General features: G+C 37.4%; 1 protein-coding gene across 24 annotated transcripts in view; it reads left to right on the top strand.

Moving 5' to 3' along the window:
* Positions 1 to 25,176, top strand: part of ROBO2 (roundabout guidance receptor 2) — a 1,669,704-nt gene that overhangs the window by 1,274,241 nt on the left and 370,287 nt on the right. The gene's annotated exons all lie outside the window — the stretch shown is intronic.

Raw genomic sequence — 25,176 nt, forward strand, 5'->3', positions numbered from 1 at the left:
AAACTGGAGACACAAAAGTTAGTAAGAAAGAAAATGTCCCAGCTATCATGGATCTGCATGCTTGTGGAAAGAGAGGAAAAAACTGAATTGAGAAACACTGAAATAAAATAATTTAAAATGGTCATTACATTCTATGGTAAAATATAATAAAGCCATGGTCTGTAGGGTAACTGGATCAGAGGCAGCTATTTCCCTGGCATGGTCAAGACTGAGCTCTCAAGACTGAACTCTCTGTGATTTTTTTTTAAGGTTTTATTTATTTATTAGGGAGATAGAGAGCACAAGTAGGCAGAGTAGCAGGCAGAAGGTGAGGGAGAAACAGGCTGTCTGCTGAGCAGAGAGCCTGATGCGGGATTCGATCCCAGGACCCTGGAATCGTGACCTGAGCCAAAGGCAGCTGCTTAACTGACTGAGCCACCCAGACACCCCAAGACTGAACTGTTTGAACTGAGACTCAAAGAGAGGCTCTTTGGGGCACCTGCGTGGCTCAGTTGGTTAAGCATCTGCCTTTAACTCAGGTCATGATCTTGGAGTTTGGGATTGAGCCCCCGCATCAGGCTCCCTGTGCTTCTCTTTCTCTCTCTTCCCCTTCCCCACTCGTGCTCGCTGTCTCTCAAATAAACAAACAAAATCTTAAAAAAAATAAAAATAAAAAACAGAAGCTGTGCTACAAAAACCAAAGTAAGAAGAATTCTGGAAGAGGAAGGAACAAGTGGAAAGGTTCAAATACAAGAATGATGAATCTGATAAGAGTTCCCAAGTTGCGTTGTTACATGGATTAGGGCAATGGAAAATGAAAAGATGGAGATGATGAGTATAATTTATTTCCTAAAGTTGGCTCTGAAGGATAACGGACATAGGAAGCTTCTTAAAATGGAGATGCGATGGCACTCTAGTCTGCTACAGGGAATGATCCGGGACTGACGGAGAAGTCGATGGTGTGGGAGGTGGTGTCCATGGTAGGGGAATATACCTGCTCCACAGGGCAAGCTTGTCCAGCTTCTACAGCCTTATAGTTAGCTCTCTTTCTGTTAAGTTGCTACACATCCTGCTTTCTCCCTAAACATTTGTACTGGATTCTTTTTCATATTAGTAGGACCACCATTCTCCTCTATTTTTTTTTCTGCTCTAATTTCTATAAGGTAATTATTTGTTTATTCCCCTTCATTCAATATTTGGTCAAGATCCCTTTTCTATGCTACCTACAAATACTCAGTAGCCAAGACCTTTGTCATTTATGTCACATGTATACCCTTTTCCTATTAGTACTCCCACTAACCTGGTTCAAGTTGTCATTACCCCTGGCCTGGGCTATTGTACAAATGTCCTCTCTTCCTCTGGACTTCATTCCCCCAGTCCGTTTATACACTGATTGCAGATCTCTTCATCAGAAGACTTCACCAACTTCAGGTTAGCTGGAGACTCATTTCTGTTGAGTCAGTTGCTACATTTGATTGATTCTCTTTTTCACAATTGTCTGGAATCACTCTTTTCTCTGTCTTCTTCTCTACTGTTGTCCAAGTTTAGGACTTACAAGACAAAGTTTCATCACATAGCATTCACACCCTTCCATAAGTTTCCCTGTAACCAACTTTTCCAGCCTGGTCTCTGCATTTCACTTTCTCAACTGAAAGTCTATTCACATGGAATCCCTGTTCTTCCTCTGGATATTTCTTATCCAGAAATATTACTTATTACTTATCTGTCTCCTTGTCTTTGTACTTACCCTCCACTTCTTTTCCCATCAAAACACCTCTTTCAGCAATCAGAAATATTCAGTCCTTATTGACTTTACAAGATTTTTAATTTTTTTCTCAATCCTGTGAATGTCTATGACTTAGAGTAGATTGCAAACTCAGACTATTTCTTATTATTCTTTATTTGGTTCATGAGCCCCCCCTTCCAGCATTTAATGTAATACTCAAGTATCTGTTGATTTCAATTACCTCACCATTTTCAAAATACTTCTGGGTTTATGCCACCATAATATATAATTTTCAAATTATGTATTATTCTTTTAAGATAAGCATTTTTTAAAAATTTACTGGCACCAGTTGCTTCTGACACATATTATACACTTTCTAAATTCAAGTTACTGTGTTTGAGGTTTGTAATATCAGAAACCAACCAAATATAGAGAAGTAGAATATATTTTCTCTACTTACATGGGAAATCTAAAAGGAAGGGAAGTCTACAATAAGGTCACATAAGTTTTACTTATCTTCGTGGCCAATTTTGATCTCTGCATAGCTAATCTGATTGATTGCTGCCTCATCAATTAATACATATGAAAATTCCAAGTCAATAATATCATGAACAGTTCAGTAATGCCAAAGAGAAGAATCCTATTTGTATTGTATTTGGAAGGTGATTTAAATAATGTGAAGGAGTAATTCTTGCTTTATTTTCTTCAGTAGTTCTGTGGGTTGTAGGTAACTTATGGGAAGCAGTTATGCATTGGTAAAGGCAGGGTGATTTACAAGAGCACACCATTAGGCCCTGGTGTCAGAGGACAAAGGCAACATCTGCGTGGTGGGCCTTCTGTGTTACAGGAGGAAAGAAACCCTGCTGGTCATGATATGCAAAAGAACATGATCCAGTGTGTGGAATGGCCATATTAGGGTCTAGAAGTTGATGGGAATTTAACTGTATTCCAAATTTTAATATAATATTGGTATAACACTTTTGCATTGCTATCCCATGCTATGTATAAACTTTACTATTTTAAATAATATTTCAGAACTGTAGCCAAATTGTAAATAAATGTTTATATAGATTTTTATGTTTTAAATTAATATTATATATAATCAGATGCTTATATTAAATTTAGAAAAGAAAATGTGAGCCAATTAATTCTCATTATTTAATTTAAATCTATTGTCTCAAGAAAATAAGAAAATAAGGAAAAGGAAATAAGGAAAATAAGAAAATAAGGAAACTAAAACTCATTTGGCTCTTAACCTCTATATACAAGACATGATATATATTAGTGAATCCTGTCAGCATTTCCATACAGGTATGAGTTAATATTTGCACGTTAAAAATATGCAGACCGTATTTGTGTTTCTGTTTAAAAAAAATTGAAAAGGACCTTGGGATTTATAAATATTCCTAAAGAAAGTCCTTGTATATTATAGTCAAATTCATTCTGAATTTGGCATTTGCTCCTTACAGCCTAACTAGGGAGAGGACCATTAGCTTTCTTGGAGCTTTGGGACCTTGGGCTTTGGCCTTTGGAAATTAAATATTTAATATTGCTTTGTCTGGGCTGGCTTTGAACAGGATCCTTCCTTCATTCCAATGCAATGTCAAAATTCATAGAAGAGCAACAACTCATATTGTCTACTGAAATCAAACCTGACTCCTCTCCCCTCCCTTTTCCCACTTCTGCCCTTGGGACTGTGACATCATTACCATCTCAGAAACCCTGGGGTGGTTGTTCATGTTAAAATGAAGTGAGATTAGGGTTCTAGGAGAGAGCAGTCAAATATTTGAGTACTAATCATGCCTGGATGTCTGTTATTACTTTTCCGACAGTGGAATTCTTTTGTCTTCAAGAATGATATTGCAGTCATTTCATGTGAATGTGGACAGAGAATAATACAATTAGGTGAATCACAGAGACAATCTGCCTTTTAGAACATTCTTTGAAATGAAAGATGCATCTATTTAAAGTTTATCTAGCATATGAAAGGGACATTTATCCCCCAAGGAGAGAAGGAAACTACTTAAAAGGAATAGACTTTTATTAATATTTTTCAATTAAATGTTACAATCTCTTTATCATTTTTTCTTTTGTAATTTTCATGTTGACCTATGTAAGTGCTTTGTCCGTGTAACACTTGCTCTTCTGGGCAAGTCATCAGATGGGATGAGTTTATTGAAAAAGAAACAGAATTAAAAATTCAATGACAAAGGTTCAAATAGTGTCTGTTTAGAGCTTATCTTCTCAATGTCAGGGCTTTCATGGTTATTGGTTAGGGACTTTTGGGATTGGTTCTTTGGTGCTCAGGAGATAATGTCAACATCAAGGGAAGAAGTGACCTTACTTTAATTCTGGGGGTTTCTGATGATTGCTTGTATTTAAACATGATGGCTATATATTTTTTGCACTGTAACATTTAAAAGTTATGCATTTTTGTGATTGAAGTATTATAATTAGGAAAGACAGAATAGCTCATTCAGACAAAATGGTAAGAGCTGTTATTATGACTTCTCCCCCACCCCCCAAAAAAATGACCACTGGAGAAACAATGAATGACTTTATATCACATTGGGGTAGATTTTATAATCTATTATGATAATATTTAAACAAACTTCATTAAAATATGCAATATATTTAGGAGAAAAATTTAATATATAAAAGTGATGATTAGACATGAAAAATAAAATAGTGTAAATACTAAGTTTTAATCTCTAAAAATGAAAAAATGTTCTATGACCTGAAAGGTTTTATGTAGCTCAAATCTTATAAATTTGATAATATCAGAGAAAAAGCCAGTAATGGTGTGAGTAGAACTTAACTGTAAAATATGAACTTGAACTAAGAATATTTTTTATATGTTCTTTTTTAAATGTAATACTTAAAATTGTGGTGTTCTGTATCAGCAAAATAATCAATTCCAATTATATATTAAACAGAAAGTTTCAGAGATTTAAGAATGGTTTTAAAACATTTCTATCATGCTTTCTGCCAAAAATAAAATGTCATTCAAAAGCATTCATTTGGATAGTTAACCTTCTTTCTGCTAGACAAATCTGATACTAGCATTCAGTCCCTTTTTGATACCACTTGCCCCTGAAAACAAAGTCCATATCACTATTACTACTTTCCATTTGGCCATTTTTATTGAGAATATTTATGGCTTCAGAATTCCTTTTAGTAATCCTTTAAAATTAAAATAAATTTGACTGATTATGAATAGTAATCTTTTAAAATTAAAACAATTTGAATGAAAAATTATTTCAGTGAAGAACATGTACTGTATTTCTAAAAAATATTTTAATTCTAATTTCGGCCATTTATTTTATCCAATTTTCTTTTTCAGAGACATATTTCATTTAGTAGACTAAAGATACTTTTTTATTACTCATTAGGATCACATTTCTCATCTTTTTCTAGAACGAAAACTTGTTTAAATTTGGACCTTTTCAGGCAAGTAGGCCTCCTTGGACATCAACAAGTACTTTCTGCTGGAATGTATTCAATATCTACTGTGTAGATATTGTGTGTGGATGCAGAAGTGGCCTAGTGACATAGACATTTTATACTGGAGTAATTTCATTTTCTCTTCTAGTGCAGATAGAGGAGGTGGCTGATATTTTGAGAAGTATATAGTGTTTTGATTAAAATTTTATATTTTTTTACAGACGTCAGGAAATACTCATATTTCTTGTGAAGATGGGAATACTATTCTACTCAGAAAAGGGATCTGAGAACAAAATAGATGTGTTTTGGGAAACTGTAGACTATACATAGCAGCCCAGACCTCACATAAAACTGTAAACAAACAAACAAAAAAACTTTAAACAAACAGAACACAACTAAAAATGGACATCAGATTCTAGTAGTTTTAAATTTCAGCCACGACTCTATTTAGAAATTTTCTTTGATTTTTCTTTGTGTCTGAGGATTAGCCAAGAGCTTGCAGGAGTGATTGGCAGGTGTAACAACTCAAATGAAAATATCTCACACACTCTGCATAAGCATCTCTCTCTTTTTTTAAGATTTTATTTATTTATTTGACAGACAGAGATCACAAGTAGGCAGAGAGGCAGGCAGAGAGAGAGAGGGAAGCAGGCTCCCTGCTGAGCAGAGAGTCCAATGAGGGGCTTGATCCCAGGACCCTGGGATCATGACCTGAGCTGAAGGCAGAGGCTTTAACCCACTGAGCCACCCAGGCGCCCCCTACATAAGCATGTCTTGATAAACAGTTTTGATGAAGGAATAAATAAAATGCTTCTAGTTTTAGGCAGAAATCTCTGTACTTCATACATATTTGAGCTTTTATGCATCAGCTGGCCTTTTGCAGAAAGATTCACTAGACATTTCACTGGTTGTCATAAGACAGTAATAGTCAAATATTAAAGACTGGGTGAGGTGAATTATTCAAAAAGTTCTATGTACTTTTAAGTCAGACTTGAACTCTACAACTCCTTCTCAGTCTGGTGGAATAGAAGCACTTGTGAAAAATTACACTTTTTCTTTTTTCTTTTGGAGTGGTATGAACAGAATAATGATCTCATCTTCCTATTTCTAACTTGGACTCACACCATAAAGTGCACAAATCAAAAAGTAAAATGATTATTGTAAGAAAACAAATTTTATTTTAGTTTTCTTGTTTCCTGCCAATTCAGCTTGTGCTATGGAAAGAGAACACTAGTTTGTCTGTCTTTCTTTCTTTCTTTCTTTCTTTCTTTCTTTCTTTCTTTTTCTTTTCTTTTTTTTTTTTAGGATTTTATTTATTATTTATTTGACAGAGAAATCACAAGCAGGCAGGCAGAAAGGCGGGGGGGGGGGCGGGGGGGAAGCAGGCTCCCTGCTGAGCAAAGAGCCTGATGCGGGGCTCGATCCCAGGACCCCGAGACCATGACCTGAGCTGAAGGCAGACGCGTAACCCACTGAGCCACCCAGGTGCCCCAAGAGAACACTATTTTCTATTTTAAATGCCTTTCTCTAATTCCTCTACCTGGTGGGAATGATGCTAATAAATAAAAACAATAAGCATTATCCATTTGAGTTGTATATGATGAGAGGTAAATCGTTATGGATCCCAATTGACAGAGGAGAAAATTGGGGTACAGACAAGATAAGTCGGGAGGCAGGCTCACCCAGGAAGTAAATAGTGGCTGTACTCGTATGAAAACATCCATCTTCCGACCTCTAATTCGGGGCTCTCCACCATTGTGGTGTGATTAATCAATACCAGGAAGCAAACTAAGTATCAAGAAAAGATCATCCATTTATATCAGTCTTTCCTTTATGTGATTAGAATCTAAAGTAACAAGTGCCTACAGAAACAAAAGTTGAAAGCTTCACCTATTTCAGGACTGTTGAGCAATTGTTTATTATTATCAGCAGATTTCCTGGTAAACATAGGCATGTACCACGCCCAAATTGGTGAACTCTTCTGTAGATATTTTGCTAACGTGTGGAAAATAAACTCTTTTAGCAATTTATTTTGACTTTTTTTTTGTATTTTTATACTAAGAGAACACATAAATACGTGCTGAAATATGTATTGCCTTATGGATTGCAGTTGGCAGGCAGGGGCTGTTAGTGTTAAAGATTCACACATTGCAAGTAAGATTGGATACATTTATATTTATGTGTGGGGGTGGGGAGGAGAAAGAAAGAAAAGGGTTACTTAAAATGTAACCAAAAGGCAAAATCTTGACATTAGGCCAGAAAGATGGCCACATCCTTCCCTGTCCAGGCTCCTTTTTCTAGAGCTCCATTTTCTAATCAAAGTTTTAGCAAGCAAAAATTCATTTTTTTTTTTTGTGAGATATATTCTGCGTTATCATCTTCAACGGAAAGGAAAAGATAATTATTTAGACAAAGCAAATTAAATCTAAGGTGTAGTAAGTTTTTTAGTAGAGAAGCAAACACTCCCTCAACGCTATTGTTATCTAGAATATATTCTCTTTTTCAGTTTATTGAAGTAATTTCTCCAGTGTGTGGGAAGTTCCCATGTATCAGCTTTGCTATAGATATGACATTATATCAACAGTGACACGACTTGTTTACAAGAGGGTGGTATAAACAGCAAATGTTCTTCCTTAAAACAGCTTTCTTGTTGAATTTCAACAGAGAAGTAGAATAAATGTAGAAGGAAGAACAGAAGGGGATAATCTTTAACATGTAGAGTAAATTTTAAGGCAGAGGAGAGAGCAGCTGATGGTATCTTTATGTGTTTGCCTTTTTAAAAAATATTATTACCAAGTCTACTGCCTTCTTTTTCATATTTAATGAAGGATTTCCAAATTGTATGCAGCTTTCAATGTGGAAGGTAATATATGGCTTATTGTAGTGGGCCTTAATATTTCAAGACATGGCCTGGCTTCAAATTAATTGGATGAAAATAAAAACATCAAATGGGGTGGGAGAGGGGGTGGGATGGGGGGAGAGAGAGAGAGAGAGAAAGAATGAGAGCCCTAACACCTCCTCCAACCTGGTCTAGCCAACTTTCTGAGGTAGGATGTGGCAGTAAACACGCTCTGAAGGAATTCTAGCTGTAGCAAAAGCCCCTCTCATCTTTTTGATCTTGGGTTAACCTTATTTCTTTTCCTAGAAATAAAAATGATTTGCATAACACATTTCAGATCCTACCTTATCATATTGTAAAATATTAATTTATTTCTTACATGAGAAGTATTATTTAGCACAATAGAACCAGATACCAAAAAAAAAAAAAAAAAAACAAAAAGCTAAATTTCAGTCCATTCGATCATTGCGATTGTCATTGCTAGTGGGTACTCTGGTACTAACCTACATGATTATAATTCCTAGCACTTGGGAGCCTTTTTTTTTTTTTTTTTTTAAGGTTTTATTTATTTATTTGTCAGAGAGAGATACAGTGAGAGAGGGAACACAAACAGGGGCTATGAGAGAGGGAGAAGCAGACTTCCTGCTGAGCAGGGAACCTGATGCGGGGCTGATCCCAGGACTCTGGGATCATGACCTGAGTCGAAGGTAACCACTTACTGACTGAGCAACCCAGGTGCCCCTCACTTGAGGAGCCCAAGAGTATCTGTAGGAACACCCAGATCTGGAGGGAGAGTGCTCTGCCAGCATTCTCTAGAGCTGGGCATGAAGGCTGTTTCTATCCCTCAGATGTTAGCCCATAAGAGAACATCATCAGTGTAAAATGGAATAAATATTCTGTATGTAATATCTTGGCTTTGCTAGTCCAGTTCCTGCCAGGTTTCTTGGGAGATGCCTTTGTGCTTTGTGAAACTGTGGAGTAATTAAAGGGGCATAGTACATGGCTTTCGTCATTAACATATTTAAGCTTGAACACCAGCTCTGAATCTGTTTTCTGATTTATGACACCAGGTTAATATTGCCTCCTCTAGGAATGTTTTAATATTAATGCATTAAAAAATACAAATCAAAACTATGAGATATCACATCACACCTGTCAGAATGGCTAAAACCAACAATATAAGAAATAACAGGTGTTGGCAACGATGTGGGAAAAGGGGAACCCTCTTGCACTGTTGGTAGGAATGCAAACCGCAGCCATTCTGGAAAACAGTATGGAGTCCCTCAAAAAGGTAAAAATAGAATTATGTTATAATCCAGCAATTGTACTACTAGGTTTTTACCCAAAGACTACAAAAATAACTAATCCTAAGGCATACATGTATCCTGTTGTTTATAGCAACATTATCCACAATAGCCAAATTATGGAAACAGACCGAGTTCCCCTCCACTGATGAATGGATAAAGAAGAGGTGGTGTGTGTGTGTGTGTGTGTGTGTGTGTGTGTGTACAATGAAATATTACTCAGCCATAAAAAAGAATAAAATCTTGCTATTTGCAATAATATAGATGGAGCTAGAAAGTATTATGCTAGTTAAAATAAGTTAGTCAAAGACAAATACCATATAATCTCACTCATATGTGGAAATTAAGAACAAAACAAACAAATAGAGGGGAAAAAAGAGAGAGGAGGGCAAAACAAGAAATAAACCCCTAACTATAAAGAACAAACTGATGGTTAAAGAGGGGAGGTGGGTGGGGGGGTTGGGCTAACTGATGGTTAACGGGGGTGGGGGGGGGGGGGGGGGGGGGGAGAGGTGGGATGGGGATGAAGGAGGACACTTGCTGTGATGAGCCCTGGGTGTTGTATGGAAGTGTTGAACTACTATATTGTACACCTGAAACTAATATTACATTATATATTAACTAACTGGAATTTAAATTAAAAAAACAAAATTTACGTTCTTTAGATACTTTTAATCCCAAGGCAAATGCCAGTTGTCATTGTTACAGGAGATGAGTCAGTGGTTACCCCAGCAATTTCTTCAAAGCCTAGTTTCTACACTCCAGCTGAAAACTCCTTGAAGCCAAAGAACACATTCTGAAATTTAGTTGTGTTTTTTACAGTACCCAACATGCACATATTGGGACTTCTGGATTGGATAGCTTCCTGGTATTCAAGTATCCAAATTCCTTGGAGCCACTGCAGTACATTAGTGACAAAACAATAGTGATTGTGTCATTGTGGTATGTTTAATTGGTCATGTTTTTTTTTTTTTAACATTTATTAAGTCCCTGATATGTATAAGGCCTCAGGCTAGATCCCTTAGGTTATATAAGAATAAATAAGGGCTTTTCCCCCCAATGAAGACAGCTAGTAGACAAAGTAGATATCCATAGTGGAGGAAATTAGTTAACATATGAAGCAGAATAAATAAATGAATTAAGTGCTAATTAATAGATGAACAAGATACATATTGTAAAAAGTCAGAAAGAAGAATAACGGCTTATGATGGTGTGGGCGAAAGTGAAAATCAAATTTTTGGACATAGGTAGGGTTGGAATAGTTTCTGAGACAAAAACACAGATAAGAAGCTGTATAGTCTGCAGAAAGGCAGGGATCCCTAAATATCATTGGGTTTGTCTAAGGGATTATTAGTAGGATGGATATAAATGCTAAAATGCAGAGTGAGACAGCTTCCACAAATCTTTTTTTTTTTTCTTAGCTTTATTTCAAGATATCGATTGAGATGTTTTTGGGAAATCCAACTTAAGTAGTTGTGAACAAATGAGTAAAAACTAGTTTTTATATGAAAAATTAAAATTAAAATTAAAAAAAAATTTGGACTAATTTTATCTCATTTGTGGTTACAGATATATTTCTATTTTGATTTAAAATGATGAGGGTGATGGCTAAAAATAAAATGAACCAAGTTTTATGCATATTGCATTTTAACAAGTTGGATGTCTCATTGGAATGCACTGCCTTCTTGCTCCACATTTATTTTTGGAATTTAATAAGGCGCCTGTCATATCTGCCTCAAGGCTAAAAAACATCATGGGGGAGAAATCCAAAGTACTGTCATGTTTGAGTGACATGGAGCCAATTTTATTTTATTTCCTTTTCATGGGAGGGTGGCTGAAATTAGCCAGCCTCACTTCGGGAAAGGCATCGGTATACCATCTGTTCTAAGGGCCTTGTGCTGGTTAACTGGTAATGACATTGACCAGTGACATTTGTCAGGTGGATTTGACTCAGAATATCGGTAGAGGACTTTCATTAAAAAATTAATTCTGTGCATTGTACTGCAAAGCTCATTCTCATGATAGATTCTGGTAGAGTGCCACGTATTTCCAGAAGTGGGTCTCATTACCTGAGAAACTTGGGAAGGTAATAACTTCTTTATTTCTTCTTTGTGCTCCCAGAGCACATAATTAACATGCTGACTCATTTAGCTCAGCTCTCCTTAGGAGGAGGCTGTGGGAATACGATGGAGATTTCAGAGAAACTGTGGCAAACAAGTACGGGTTCTTATTCTCATAAAGGTTGAGGGGAAGACTGTGCCATTTGCTGCTGCTTTCTCTTTAGACGATGTTTCGTACAATGTGACTTTTAAAAAATAGAACCATAATATGTTAGGATTGAAATGGAACCATGATATTTTAAAAAATTTTAAGTTAGACCAGGTATCGCAGAAGGATCTTGTTATTGCTGAGTTATTTATAAAGTTGGGAATCATAGTTAGCTGAAGGTTCTGGCTGAGGCATAAAAATAAATTATGTACCATTCAGTAGGTATGCTGTTGTAATAACTGGGATAAGTACTGTGTTTTGCTAATTAAATCAGAGTTAAGGTTCATTTTTTGGTAGTCACTATGGGCAAGTGAGTTAAATGATATGAACTTAAAACTTGTGAACATAGTACTGTTAAGTCAAATGGTATGTATGGTAAACAAAGTCAATTATTTGTAACTGATCAGCCCTCCTTACCTTCATTATTTGGAATTTCCTGTCTCTTGGGTTAACAGAAAAGGAATAGTGAATCTAAATGACTTTTAATGAGTTTGCACCTTCCTGGGCACAAAGAGAGATCTATGAGTTCTTCCCTGAATCCCAGAAGATCCCTGAAGTAGGATTGAAAATTGAGTTTGGCTTCAGATTACTGAGTATATATATAGATGTGTGTTGGATGAGTAGGTAAGAAGGGGAGTAGGGTTCTCTGTTGGAAAGTTTAACCCCGAGATTGTGTGCCTACTCTAATCTCAGCTCAACGGGTTGGGTCAATCCTTAGTTGTACGGAAGATAATTTAGTGGTAAAGCCATATCTAAACCATTAGATATTGAACCACCATGTAAGAATAAATGTGAAATATGAAGTAGCAAAATAAGCTTGGCCCCATGGCAAAGGTACCGCCCACTCTAGCATTCTCAAAGAAACATGAATCATGAGACGTCAGTTGTCTTTTGACGTATTGGCATTTTATTTTTCTTTCCGATGGAACTCCAAGGCAATATTGTGTAGATTCCCTAAAACATTCTGAAAGGTATCAGGAAAGCAGTTTAACACTTTTTTTTTTTTTTTTTTTTTTGGTAAACAATGAGTTCAATTTAAGTACATGCCATTCCTCAGAATATAGCTCTTGATTATAGCTGGACCTCATCTTGTTGTATACAAGCTGTCTCTTGGGGGCATAATTTTTCAGTCAAAGAAACAGGAAGATATATTGGCGGTTTAATTTAAATGTTTATTTGCTTCCCCAACCACTTGATTGCTTAACTGGTCATTGACAACTGGTGCTGAAAGTCGAAGAGGGGTAGGGTGAGTTATATCAATTTATTGAAAGGTTTAAGGTGAATTCTCGTGAAAAAAATGGTGGCAACTTTTAAAATATTTCACTCATGGTCGTCAATGGCATTTATTATTTGGGTGGTTATCTACCAAGAGATGAATCATTCTAAATAGACTGAAGTCTTTGGTCCATGTCACTAAAGATCCCATGCTTGGAACTGCTTTATTTAACTTAAATGTATCGCTAATGGTGTTGCCGTGGAATTGTGTAATGCTATTCCCATGAACAGCTCAGAATAGCTCTCGGGCTTTGAGTCTAGTCTTTATTCGCGGAGCTGGCAAGAGTAGGTTGTCATGGAGCTATGGGAGAAATCAGCAGATGCTATTTATGTTCTAGGTGAGAGGATACTGTCTTCTGGAAAATTTCAGAATTTGGTCGTGTTTCAGGGGTTTCAATCTGAGGGCTTCACAGAGAATGCTGTGCATGTGGGAGCGCGTTTGTGGATGGTGATGAGAAGGATTGAATGTTCACATCTCAAATAGGAGGCCAGTTGCCATCCTTCAATTACTTTCTCACTAATACCTGGACTCCTCTTCTCTTCAGTAAGAGTAATGATGTTACTTATAGAATATTTCCCCTACGACCAGAAATTCTGACGTGAATTCTAGAATCATCTTCCTTGACAGAACTTTGCAGATGTTATGTGCTCTTTCTCCTTTGGATTTTAGTATTTTTTTTTTTTTCACCACTTCTGTAGCTTTTCAAGGCATCCAACTGATCTGAATTTGAATCTCAGATCTCCCCCTTACTGTTTGATGTTAAACAAGTAAATTTACATTTTTAAATTAGTAATAACACTGTGAAAGAAAATTAACCAGTAAGTTGAGTTTGGGGGATCATTTGAGAGAGGTGTTTCTGATACTTCTATCCACCAATTTTATTCTCATAGCTGTAAAATATCTTTACCATTTTTTTAACATTTGGTTTTTATTTCATTGAAATAAAATGCAAAACAAAATAAAGCAACAAAACAGCTTTTTGGTGTGTGATACCTGGAAACCAGCTATGACAAAGGATTCTACTGTGACTTCTGTGTCTGTTTTTTCTTACAATTGTTTTTGTTCCAGATGATACTTATTTAATGTTTGTGATCTAGAGAGAAATCATCAAAGTTTCACACCCAGATGAGATATTAGTGAGAAACAGTGACTTTAAGGCAACGTACTATACTGAGAGAGTAAAGTTTTTGCAGGTGTTTGAATAGAAAAAGACGGACGCTCCCCACATCGTACCTGATCTTCAACCTTATCTTCATATTGCAAGGGATACTTAGTTTCAGCTGAATAATACCACCTATCAAATTAAAATGATGTTGTTAATCTAAATTTTAGAAATTGCCTAGTTTTATATTTAAAAATTTTGTGGGCACAAACATATGGAACTTAAACCTATTTTATATTTGTATAATATAAAACAAATAAGTAGTAGGAGGAGGAGTCAGAATGTTGCTTTTTAAAAATTTTTTCTTATTCTGATAAAACTTGAGGATAGCTACTCCAGATGATGGTTGAGGATATCTACTCTAGGTGATGATGATGTTGATGGTGATATCTAGGACCTGTATCTCTAAGCACAGAAAATTAATAGCTGGCTGTAAAGTTACCAAGTGTTAGATTTAGTATCTTTTCCCAATTTTCCCTATGTAGGTTTTACTTAAGGAGCTCTGCTTTCAAGGAACCATTCCAAAGAAATATTTTTTCCATATAAATACAGAACTCTTATATCATATCACACTAATACAGTACATGCAAAAAGTCAGAATTATAGTGCTCAGATATGGTTATCATACAGTCATAAGTAAAATGACTAGCCTACTTCAAAAACACTACAATTCATAGAAGCATATTAACTTTAGATCTGGAAAGTTCTAGAACTGAATTCTTTCTTGGCTTTTGATTAATTCACTTTGTCATCTTGGTCTAGTTATTTATCTTGGGGCCATTTTAAGTCTTCTCCTCTGAAAAACGGAGGCCTTCAGGCTACTTTGGAGATGACTTCGAGGATTCTGTCTGGTAATTGTCAAAGATGCCTGGACCGGCCTGTCCATATTGGGCTATCAGCAAATACTCAGCCTCCTTCCATTGTGTCTCTATCATTCCGCTGCTGGAAATGCCTTCTCCCTTTGCCTTCAATATCCAGTCTTCCTTACCTCTCGTGCTGGAGGCAAGGCAGAGCTGGGGCCATAAGCCTAGATGTGGTGTATCTCAGAGAGGAACCTCATGTCACCTGAGCAGATGGTTGGTTTTACTTTTCAGGTTTGAACATCTTCTTAATCCTTTCTTAAAAAAAAATTCATCAAAGTAGACAAACTATGTATAGTCTTTGTGCACCATGACTGAGCTGTGTACAGAAAGTAGCAGAAGCAGACACAAGTCTTTTGCTTCAGGATCAGACATTTTGGTGTTAACTGACTGGAATAGGCATTCCTTCTGTATTGTCCACTTTGCCATCCTTGAGCTTACTTAAGGATACACCTGGATTGTGTCTTCATGACCACTAAGGGGTGGTGCTTTTCACTGTTTGGGTTTTGTTTTTGTTTTTGTTTTTGCAGCTGTGATTCATGAGCAAGGAGAGACTACCCCTTCTTAAAAAAAAAAAAAAAAGAGAGAGAGAGAGAAAAAATATGGTGACCAAGAATAACAAATGTGTGCATGGGTTATTCATAAATCACGCCATTCATTTTAAATGGCATTTGATTCTTTCTAAAGAACAAACATTTTACATCTTATTTTTAAATTAGGAAGAAACAGAAAGATTTGGTAAATGAATTCTAATGGATCACCTGTTTAGAAAAGGTGGATTACTCTATTTGACAAAATAACATTAACTTCATTTATATGGCTTGTTGTATTAACCTTCAAATTATGTTGTTTTGAAAAATGTTTGGGTGCACAGAAGTTGGCATTACAGGTATGGTTGGAGCATTTTAAGATCCAAGTCAAAGAAAACTAGGAAGTACTGCAAATAAATTTCTGAGAAGTAAGCACAGGTTAAGACTGCTCAAGCCAACATATCTCTGTTTCTCCAGATGGCCAACAGATGCTTATATTTGATTCTGTAAAAAGTGGACTCCCTCTGAAGTACACAATTTCAACACTAAATTTTGACTTGATTTAGGATGTTAGAAAGATAATGTGGTTCCTAGGAGACTTCTTCAAAAGGTAAAGTTAGAAATTAATTGTAAAAGTTCATACAAGCCAAGGAACTATTTCTGTATGTTAGGTATTTGAGTATACTCATTTGGAAGGGGAATTTAAAATTAAATCACGTGGAGAAAAAAAGATATATCTTTTTTTATCTTATCTTTTATCTTGAGAATTTATTCACATAAAGAGCTAAGTGACATAAACTACAGAAATAATAACAGAAATATTCATTGAATAGGTCTATTGAAAAAAAAATCTTAAATTTCGTCTTTTTAAAAATTAAATCTAGTGTTACCAAAATATTTTGAAATGTGAGTCCTGACATGAAAAGAAGTTTTCATGGTAGGAAGAATCTAAATCTAGTTGGGCAATGAAAATCATATAATGTGCTAATAAGTAGGCCTGCAGGACTTTAAAGTGATGGAAAATCAGATAAATCAGATTGATTGATTGATTGATTTCTCTTTTGCCACTGAGAAATGACTTGTCAGCAGTGGGTCAATGGCATTTTCTTCCATTCTAAGTGTATGAGTTATTTCCATAAGAAGATTGTGGTTTTCTTAGAGAGTGGTATGGATTCCAATCTGTTGATTCCAAAAAGGTAAACCAGAAATAAGTGGTAAAGAAATGACCTAGAACCATAAATATAAATTGACATATAAAAGCTCCCAATATGTAGGGGCACCTGGCTGGCTCAGTTGGTAGATCATGTGACTCTTGATCTCAGGGTTGTGAGTTTGAGCCCCACATTGAGTATAGAGATTACTTAAAAATAAAATCTTAAAAAAATCCTAATATATAATATTTGATATGTTTTGTTCAATATAATATTAAAAAATACACATGTCAGATGTAATTTTTCCTTTGTTCTGTTTTATATTTTGCTTAATCACTATATTTAAGGACAGTTTAGTTAACAGTTAATTTTGATTTTGTTTAAGAAGATCAGGAAAAGGCTGCCTTGTTTTTTCTTTAAAAACACAATTTTCTGCTACTGAACAGCAATTGCTATTATAAGTCAACCTATTCATATTTTAATTGATCAATACAAAGCTCAATTTGTCTTATCAGGTAGTTACTTTCTAGAGAGTAAAAAGAGGACTAAGCCTTAGAAGTAGATTTACCATATAGTAAGTAATTAAAACAGTTCTTTCTTGGGTTTCTGAGAGAATGATGGTTTTGCCTCCTTTCTCTAAGCTGAGAACATAAAATCTGATGACTGAACTATAAAAGGTTCTTACTTGTAGCCTTATGTGGTCTTGAACTTGAACACCTTTCAGAGCTGTTAGAAAAAAGGAGAGAATTGTTTTACTTCTTGCGTGTGTTTTTATTATAACCTGTTTTTATTCTTAATAATCTTTTTGTGTTGACTGCCAAGTTTTAGAAATTAAAGCCCTTTCTAGTATAAGAATTTGTTAAAGACCTTCTCTGTTCCGGGCATTTATTTCATTCACTTTTATTTAATCCTTATTTCCTTATTGAACCAACATTTCCCTTTGACAGAAGAGGAAACCAAGGGTCAAAGGGGTTAAGTGTCTTGCTCGATGTCACCCAGCAAAATGTGGCAGAATAAGGACAGGGTCCCAGATCTTCTGACCCAAGGTCTAATGACCTTTCCATTAAACTTCAATTGCCACTTTTGTGCAAAATAGGGACAAGCTACTGTATCTTTTCCTATAGAGGAAAACCCACTGAAATACAAAGTTTCAACTGTATTGTCCGAGGGAGAAGTAGACTTGAGACTTTTCACTAAGATCCCGGATACCTAGGGAGGTAGAATTTAGGTTCGTATTGGGGAGATTGAATTTTCTTTTGGTAGAGGAAACATGTAAATGTGATATTATTCAGTGAAATACAGATTTAAGGGAACCAAAATCTTTGAGGTTTTGAAATCAAATGAGGTTATATGAGTCTGAAAATAGAGAAAGTCTTTCTTAAAGGCACCTGTTAAAATGTTGGCAAAGTGAAATTTTTAAGAATTAATAAAATGAGCTTAGAATAAAGTCTTCCGTGTTTTAAAAACAATTCAACCAGTTCCTAGTAAATGTACTATCAACCTTGAATATATTTAAGCCCCATTCTTTGAGGTTCCTAACCATGTGACCACAAATCTCGACTGCCACCTTGTGGTGGTATGTATATCTCAGAGACTGGGTCCAGCGAGGAAATTAACCTCTGAGGTGCCGATGAGTACCACCTGTCCAGTGGTAGCTAAACTTAGTTTCTCAACTTAGGAACCAAACTGTTTGGGGTAACACAGTATACTTCTTCTATTACTACCCCATCTCTTACTCTAGTATTTCAGGAGTCCTGTAAATTTGGAGAGCAAAGTTATTTTATAGATATCACAGGATGAAAACCATGAGCAAGAATAGGAGCTAAATTTTGTTTCAGATTCTTTTGTAGTCATAGTGGAAGAAGACATTATGTTTCTAAGTGTATCCCAAGCGCCAACAGAATTTTTCTTCTGGAAAGTACATTTCAATTTGTTCTACAGAAAGCCGTGAGAAGAAAACAGTCTTGCCAACGGAAAGCCTATGGGTGTGTAAGAACAGAAGGTTTCCAGTTACTTCTAGACATTTAGCTGCATTCATAAAACTGACCAACGGTGTTTCTGTCTGGAGGTTGAGTAGTTACTGCACGTTGTAAGCCAGCTTTGTTGTCATCCCTGAGCATGTGTTTCAATTATCACATCAAAAAATATCTTTGATTCCAAAATGATCAATTATTAAAGCTCTGTATGTGATGGCTAATGTGTCTATAAACTCATTAACCCAATGAAGCCACCTAATTGTCAACAGTTGATCAGAATTTTGTTTGCCTTTAGATAATCTGTCTTCAGGTGCCAGTGATCCTCCTGTTGTAATGCCTCTCGCAGAAACGGGACTAATAGATCCAAACACAGATGACGACAAAAGACAGACCCTAAATTCTTGGTATTTTTATCATCCTAGAAATCCTTTAAAAAATCTCCAATACTTAAGCCATCACTTATTTAATATTTCATAATGTTTAAAATGTTTATAATGCGTCTTAGTGTTAAAAGCAAGTCTCTGCGGGATATGAGTTAGGTGATTTGGGAAAATTATTTAATCTCTTCCGTTACGTGCATGGTAAGGATAATATCAGCACCATAAAGTATGAACCAAAGTCGAAGGAGTAAAATGCTCAGTGTGCTTCTCAGTAAGTGTGCGTGCGTGTGTGCCGCGTGTGTGTATAAACAATACACCCTCTCAGAAAATAATCTCTCTTCAGCATAAACATCTTGATGGCTTCTTCTATCTTATTTAACATAAAGCTGATGGGAGCCTTAAGTATTCGTATAAAAACTTCGTACAAAAACCTTTCAAGGGGCGCCTGGGTGGCTCAGTGGGTTAAAGCCTCTGCCTTTGGCTCAGGTCATGATCTCAGTGTCCTGGGAATGAGCCCTGAGCCCCCGCATGGGGCTCTCTGCTCAGCAGGGAGCCTGCTTCCCCTCCTCTCTCTCTGCTTGCCTCTCTGCCCACTTGTGATCTCCGTCTGTCAAATAAATAAATAAAATCTTTAAAAAAAAAAAAACCTTCAGAAATTGATCAGTTAGTACTCTCTCGCACTTTATTTGAGAAGCGTACTGATGGAGAAGGGAGCCAAGAGGGATAAGCTTGACCCAAGAGAGCCTTTTGTTCAGAGGAGAGTATAGAAGAAAGGTTTCACAGGGAACACCCACCCTGGTACTCTGAGGAAGCCGGCCTGCTTGGCTCCATAATTTCTGCTGTGCACCACTGATTTCTCAGGCCGTTTTTAGAGCCTTTTTGAAAATGGTCTCCGAATCATACACTAAGACAGCTCTGCTAATGAAAGCTCTCCTAGAACACAGCCTCATTAGCTCTCACTTTTTTTTTGCTAATCCACAAATTCTGTCCTTCTTGGTGGACACCTGGTGGTCGCCCTCCCCTCCCCATGTCTCGGCAGAGATGTAATTGCCAAGGAGAGGAGCGAGGTTTCACATTACCTAGACGCGTGGCTTCTGCAGACTCTTCCATGAGCCTGTCTGTTGTCAATAATTAAGAGCTATCAAAACACTTGGCTAATTTGCACGTGATAATCTGAAATGAGGGTCCCTGTGATCACCAGCTTCTGTTTTATTATTTAAATATACATGGTGCACAAAGAGGACGGGCCCTCAGCAAGCCTTATCAGGCAAAAGATTGGCTTTTCAGCAAACAGGATGTAGCCCAAAGGTTATGACAAGGCAGAACAAACACAACCCTGTGAATGGTCTTTATTGCTGGGGAGCTTCACAGAGCAGGTGGGATTTTAGAAGCTCTTTTGAATGCTGAGATGACGAGACCTGGCAAGATTTAATTGGCAAGCTGTTGTAGTCAAATGCAGGGACCATGAAAACGGGCATGCGTTTTGGACTTGAGTGGGGAACCAGAACACTATTTGAAAAGGAGTGATTGCTAGAAATAACAGAAAGTCACGATAGAGTGACTGAAAGAAATGAAAATCCTTAATTAAAAAAAGAAAAACCTTAATTTTTAGAAATGCAAACTCTCAGTAAAAATAAAGAAGGACAATGTAGTCTGTGTGTAAACAGTGAAAAACCCTTGGTAAAAATGGTCGAACTTGTGTTTTCAGCAACATTGGCTTAGCATACGATTGACTCATCTGTTACTTGAAGGTACAGGGTCTTTATGATTTTCTAATTCCAGTTTATGAGGTAAGAGATCAGTGGTGTAACTGAAGATATTGTTACCGATAGTGTTTTCAGATTGTATTAATAGTTAAGACACAGTACACGTTGACAAAAACTAATCTGTAATAAGGAATGATGCTGTAAAAATCTTTTGATAAGTATGTCAGGGCATATGCTTTGAATCTATCTCATAAATAGAATGCTTTGCTATGAGGCCATTTAAACAGTTCTTTAGCTAAAATGTCTTGAGTGGAATCTGGGGAAAAATAACTCGTATTGAACTCTGTTAGACAGGAAGTGGATGACAAAAGGTATTGGTTTTATAACTGACCGATGAGATACTTCTGTAAGTTCGAAAGAATGTGCCAGCATGTCAGAGGGAGGCCAGCGTGCCATGGAAAGTATGTATAGGAAATTAAAAAGGTAGATATAGTCCAAATCCACTTGTTTGGATTTGAGGTGAAAGGGTATCTGGAAATTTTAGGTGGCCCTAAAGTTGGAAACAAGATTAGTGTTGCTTTAAGCAATGACCAAAATAATTAAAAAATACACTAAATCCCTTGGTGTGAGGGGAAAACATAGCTATTGGAGAAGTTCATGTCTGGGTTACTTTTTATCTAATCACATGTTCTTCCTCAATATTTTTTAACTTTACTAGCTCAAACATTATACTCCTTTTCCTCAGAGGAGCAGATAATTTTAGAAGTCCCAAGTAAGGGGGTGCCTGGATGGCTCAGTGGGTTAAATCCTTTGCCTTTGGCTCAGGTCGTGATCTCAGGGTCCTGGGATGGAGTCCCACATCGGGCTCTCTGCTCACAGGGAGCCTGCTTCCCTTCCTCTCTCTCTGCCTGCCACTCTGCCTACTTGTGATCTCTGTCTGTTAAATGAATGGACAAAATCTTAAAAAAAAAAAAAAAAAAAAAGTCCGAGTAAGAATTTGCAGTATTTCGATACTCATTTTTTTGCCAAATTACCCACAATCCTCTTCTCTAAAATCCTACCTCTGCTTCAAGGTCCAGCTTACACACCTTCTCCGGGACCTTCTGGCTGGAAATAAGCCAGATCTTTCTTCTCCACTTCCAAAATATCTTTCTTTGGGACTTCATCCCTTTTATCTTTTAATTCATGGGTGCTTTGCAAAAGCGCTTCAAGACTGGCCACGACTGCCCACCATACCTTTAGTTCCTAACGTATTTTCTTCCTGTCTGACATTCCACCTCTGCTAAATCATTGGCTGAGCTCTCTTTTCTTGGGTTGTTCATTTCCTGAATGTTCCCCTGGCTAATTCCTTCTAAACCTCCCATTCTTTTTTTTTTTTTTTTTTTTTTTAAGATTTTATTTATTTACTTGACAGACAGAGGTCACAAGTAGGGAGAGAGGCAGGCAGAGAGAGAGAGGGGAAGCAGGATCCCCACGGAGCAGAGAGCCCGATGTGGGGCTAGATCCCAGGACCCTGGGATTGTGACCTGAGCTGAAGGCAGAGGCTTTAAACCACTGAGGCACCCAGGCGCCCCTAAACCTCCCATTCTCAGCTGAGGTCTCTCTTTGCAAAGCCCTCCCTAATCCCTTCGTGGTATTTATATCCAATTTAAAGATCCTTCTCTGTGTTCTCAGGAAATTATATTCCGCGGTGACACTCAGCATTTCACACACTTACTATTGTCTGTTTTCTTATCTGTCCCCTTGAACAAAATTTCTCTCTCTTTGGGATGAGAAGTCTATGGTGTGTGGTCAGTGCTTACTAAATACTGGGGAGTGAGTATATAAATTAGCATTAGTAGAACGTAGGCACTGTGAGAGTTGGGACTCTGTTGTGTATAAACCTGCCCCTTTGATGCTCAGCCCATAGTAAATCAATAAAATAGTTGTTGAGTGAATACACAAATACATGAATACAAATGTCATGCATCTGAAAAAGAAAACAATAGGTTACTAAGAGGTTGTGCATAAGCGATAAATGATAGCCAGACACAAGTACTAAGAATTGAAATGATGACAAAACAACAGATGAGAGTTAAGTAGAGCTTAATATTTGGAAGCGAGCAGAATAACAGCAGAGACAAAAAAGCGTGACTGCATCCTTGCTGCTGATCTTTGACAAATAAACTCTTATTCCCTGAAAGTTTACCTTAGATTTCAGCTGCTGAGAATAAAAAAAAAAAGGCGTTAAGCGGTATGAGCAAGTGTGTGCCATTTCACAATCACTTCCGGGCTTTGTCTGTTGGCCCCATTGTGACGGTTCAGATGGTTCCGTTTGACCCTCACCTCTAGCCGTTCCAACCTCAGAACCAATTTTATTGCCGCATATGGGCTGTGCATGGCAGCTGCGAAATCCAGATGCCAAGCCTCGGAATGTGTTTTTACGGCGGCACCATCTGGGGCTCTGGCCAGCCTTCTTTATTGTCTCTTGAATGTTTACACTAATAGCCTTGCTGGGCCTCGGCACTACCTGTGGGACATGCTGAGGGTCAGGCCGGTTATGAGATCCTCTTGTCATTCTGGTTAGAATTTCCTTTTAAATGACTCTCACATGGTCTCAACTTATTCCTCGTAATGTATCTGCAGTGCCCTACAGAAGTCATAAAACAGGTGGTCAGCGAAATTAAGGAGGGGGGCACAGCACTGGGATGGGATGTTTTTCCCAGATCCTCCGCAGCCCGTTTATGGATTTGGGGGGAAATCGGCAATGATTTGTTGAACATATTATTTCACGCATTGGGCATGGAAGACATACCTATTATAGCCCTTTCTCCGACTTATTGAAAAAGCATAATGTTCTCTAGTTGAGGCGATGATAGTTCACAGCATAACTGAGCAGCATTTTAATTCCTGTGAAATTGAAAAAAAAAAAGAGGGGGGTGGTGTTATTTCTCGGCAGTCAGTAGCCTGAAGATTTACTTGCAACTCCGGATGGGTAACATGACTTTTTGTGATCCTTAGAATGGCAATTTAAGAAATTTCTCCAAGGTGAACCGAGTTGATTCACTGTTTTGAATTATAATAAACCCATCCGTTTAAATGAAGCAAACAGGACACAAAGGAGACTCGGCTCCAATGGTCATTTAGTGTGTACTCTCTAGCAAGCGGAATCGACTCCAGGAGTTTAAATGACTTACCCAAGGTCACGCAGGCCATAGATCCGGAGTGGAAGTGACGATGAGGTCTGTACAATTATCTGATGACAGTGGGGCTGACAGGAGAGTCAATCACGATAATCGAGACCCTGAAATGATGAAATGACCTGATAATTGCGCAACTTCCCCTTCACTTCAATGTTCTGGAGCTTGTGCTGCCCCAGTGGGTAACCTCACCTTTCGGTGGTGGTGGCTTTGGGGGTAGAGAATAGGGAGCAGGCTCCAGCCAGGCAGGACACGTTAACAAAACGGCATTTGTTTGACCTCTTGGAAACCTCTTCCTGGGAGCTGGGCTTCATGGGCGTTTCACCCAGAGCCTGCCAACCCGAAATTAGTGATGAAATGAGGCACTCCCAGACTCTCGGTCTCTAATCGGCCTGTCACATATCTGAGGAAGCATCTCAGGGCAAAGGAAGAGAGTGTATGGGAAAGCAATTTAGCTGGAGACCTGCCTCTGTTCTCTATGTCTGCCACAGAAACAATTTTAAATTCATTTTAAATAAATCCAGGAAGGGAGAGGGAGAGAGGAGAGAGAGAGACAGGACTCTCATGAGTGCCTGTGGCCAAATGGCAAACGTGTTCATGGGGAAAGCAGGGGTGGTTTACAGAAGCAACCTTACAAGTAATGTAGCCACTTAAGAAAACAGCGACAATTAGATCCAAGGGAAGGATGATATTCTCTCCAAAGACACTTTAAATAGGAATGAGCTGTTAAAGCCTTTCTGTAGACTGAGAATAGACCTTTTTAAACGATGTTTAGTCTTGGAAAGAACAAGACATATTGCTACACTGTGTTGTCAGCCCTCTAAGGAACTAGCATAAAAGGGAGCTTTTATTATGGCTTCATCTTTTGTTCTGGAGAATTTGTGCTTTTATATACAAGAATATATTTTAATCCAAAATCATGACAATATTACTGTTCATACATCAGCAATAAAATGCTAAGATACGCAGACATAGATGCTCAGATACGCATGTCTGTGTGCTATATATATTTTTTTAAATTGGTTCATTGCCTCAGTTGGAAGAAAGTCAGCACCATTATGGAAAAAAGCCTCTGGCTGCTCTGTTGCCAAAAGAGTGCATTTCTGATTTCATCATTTGTGTGAATGAGATGGGAGAACCATTGGGAGTGGTACTCTAAAATATCCTTACACTGATGGATACATCCTCAGACCTGAAAAGCAGAGGCTTAAAGCAACCTGCCTTGTAATTTTTACCACTTCAGTATTGTACATTCACAAAACCATTAGGGCTGGGAACAAATGTTTCACCAACTCCATTGTTTCATACAGTCATGGGAGGATATCTTTGAGATGAAGCTCCAACGGATATTCCCAAGTGACACAATAGGTTGGATGGGGCAGATAATTGAAAAACA

Source organism: Lontra canadensis, unplaced genomic scaffold (assembly GCF_010015895.1).
Source record: "Lontra canadensis isolate GAN:19392208 unplaced genomic scaffold, GSC_riverotter_1.0 scaffold62, whole genome shotgun sequence".
NCBI classification, from domain to species: Eukaryota; Metazoa; Chordata; class Mammalia; order Carnivora; family Mustelidae; genus Lontra; species Lontra canadensis.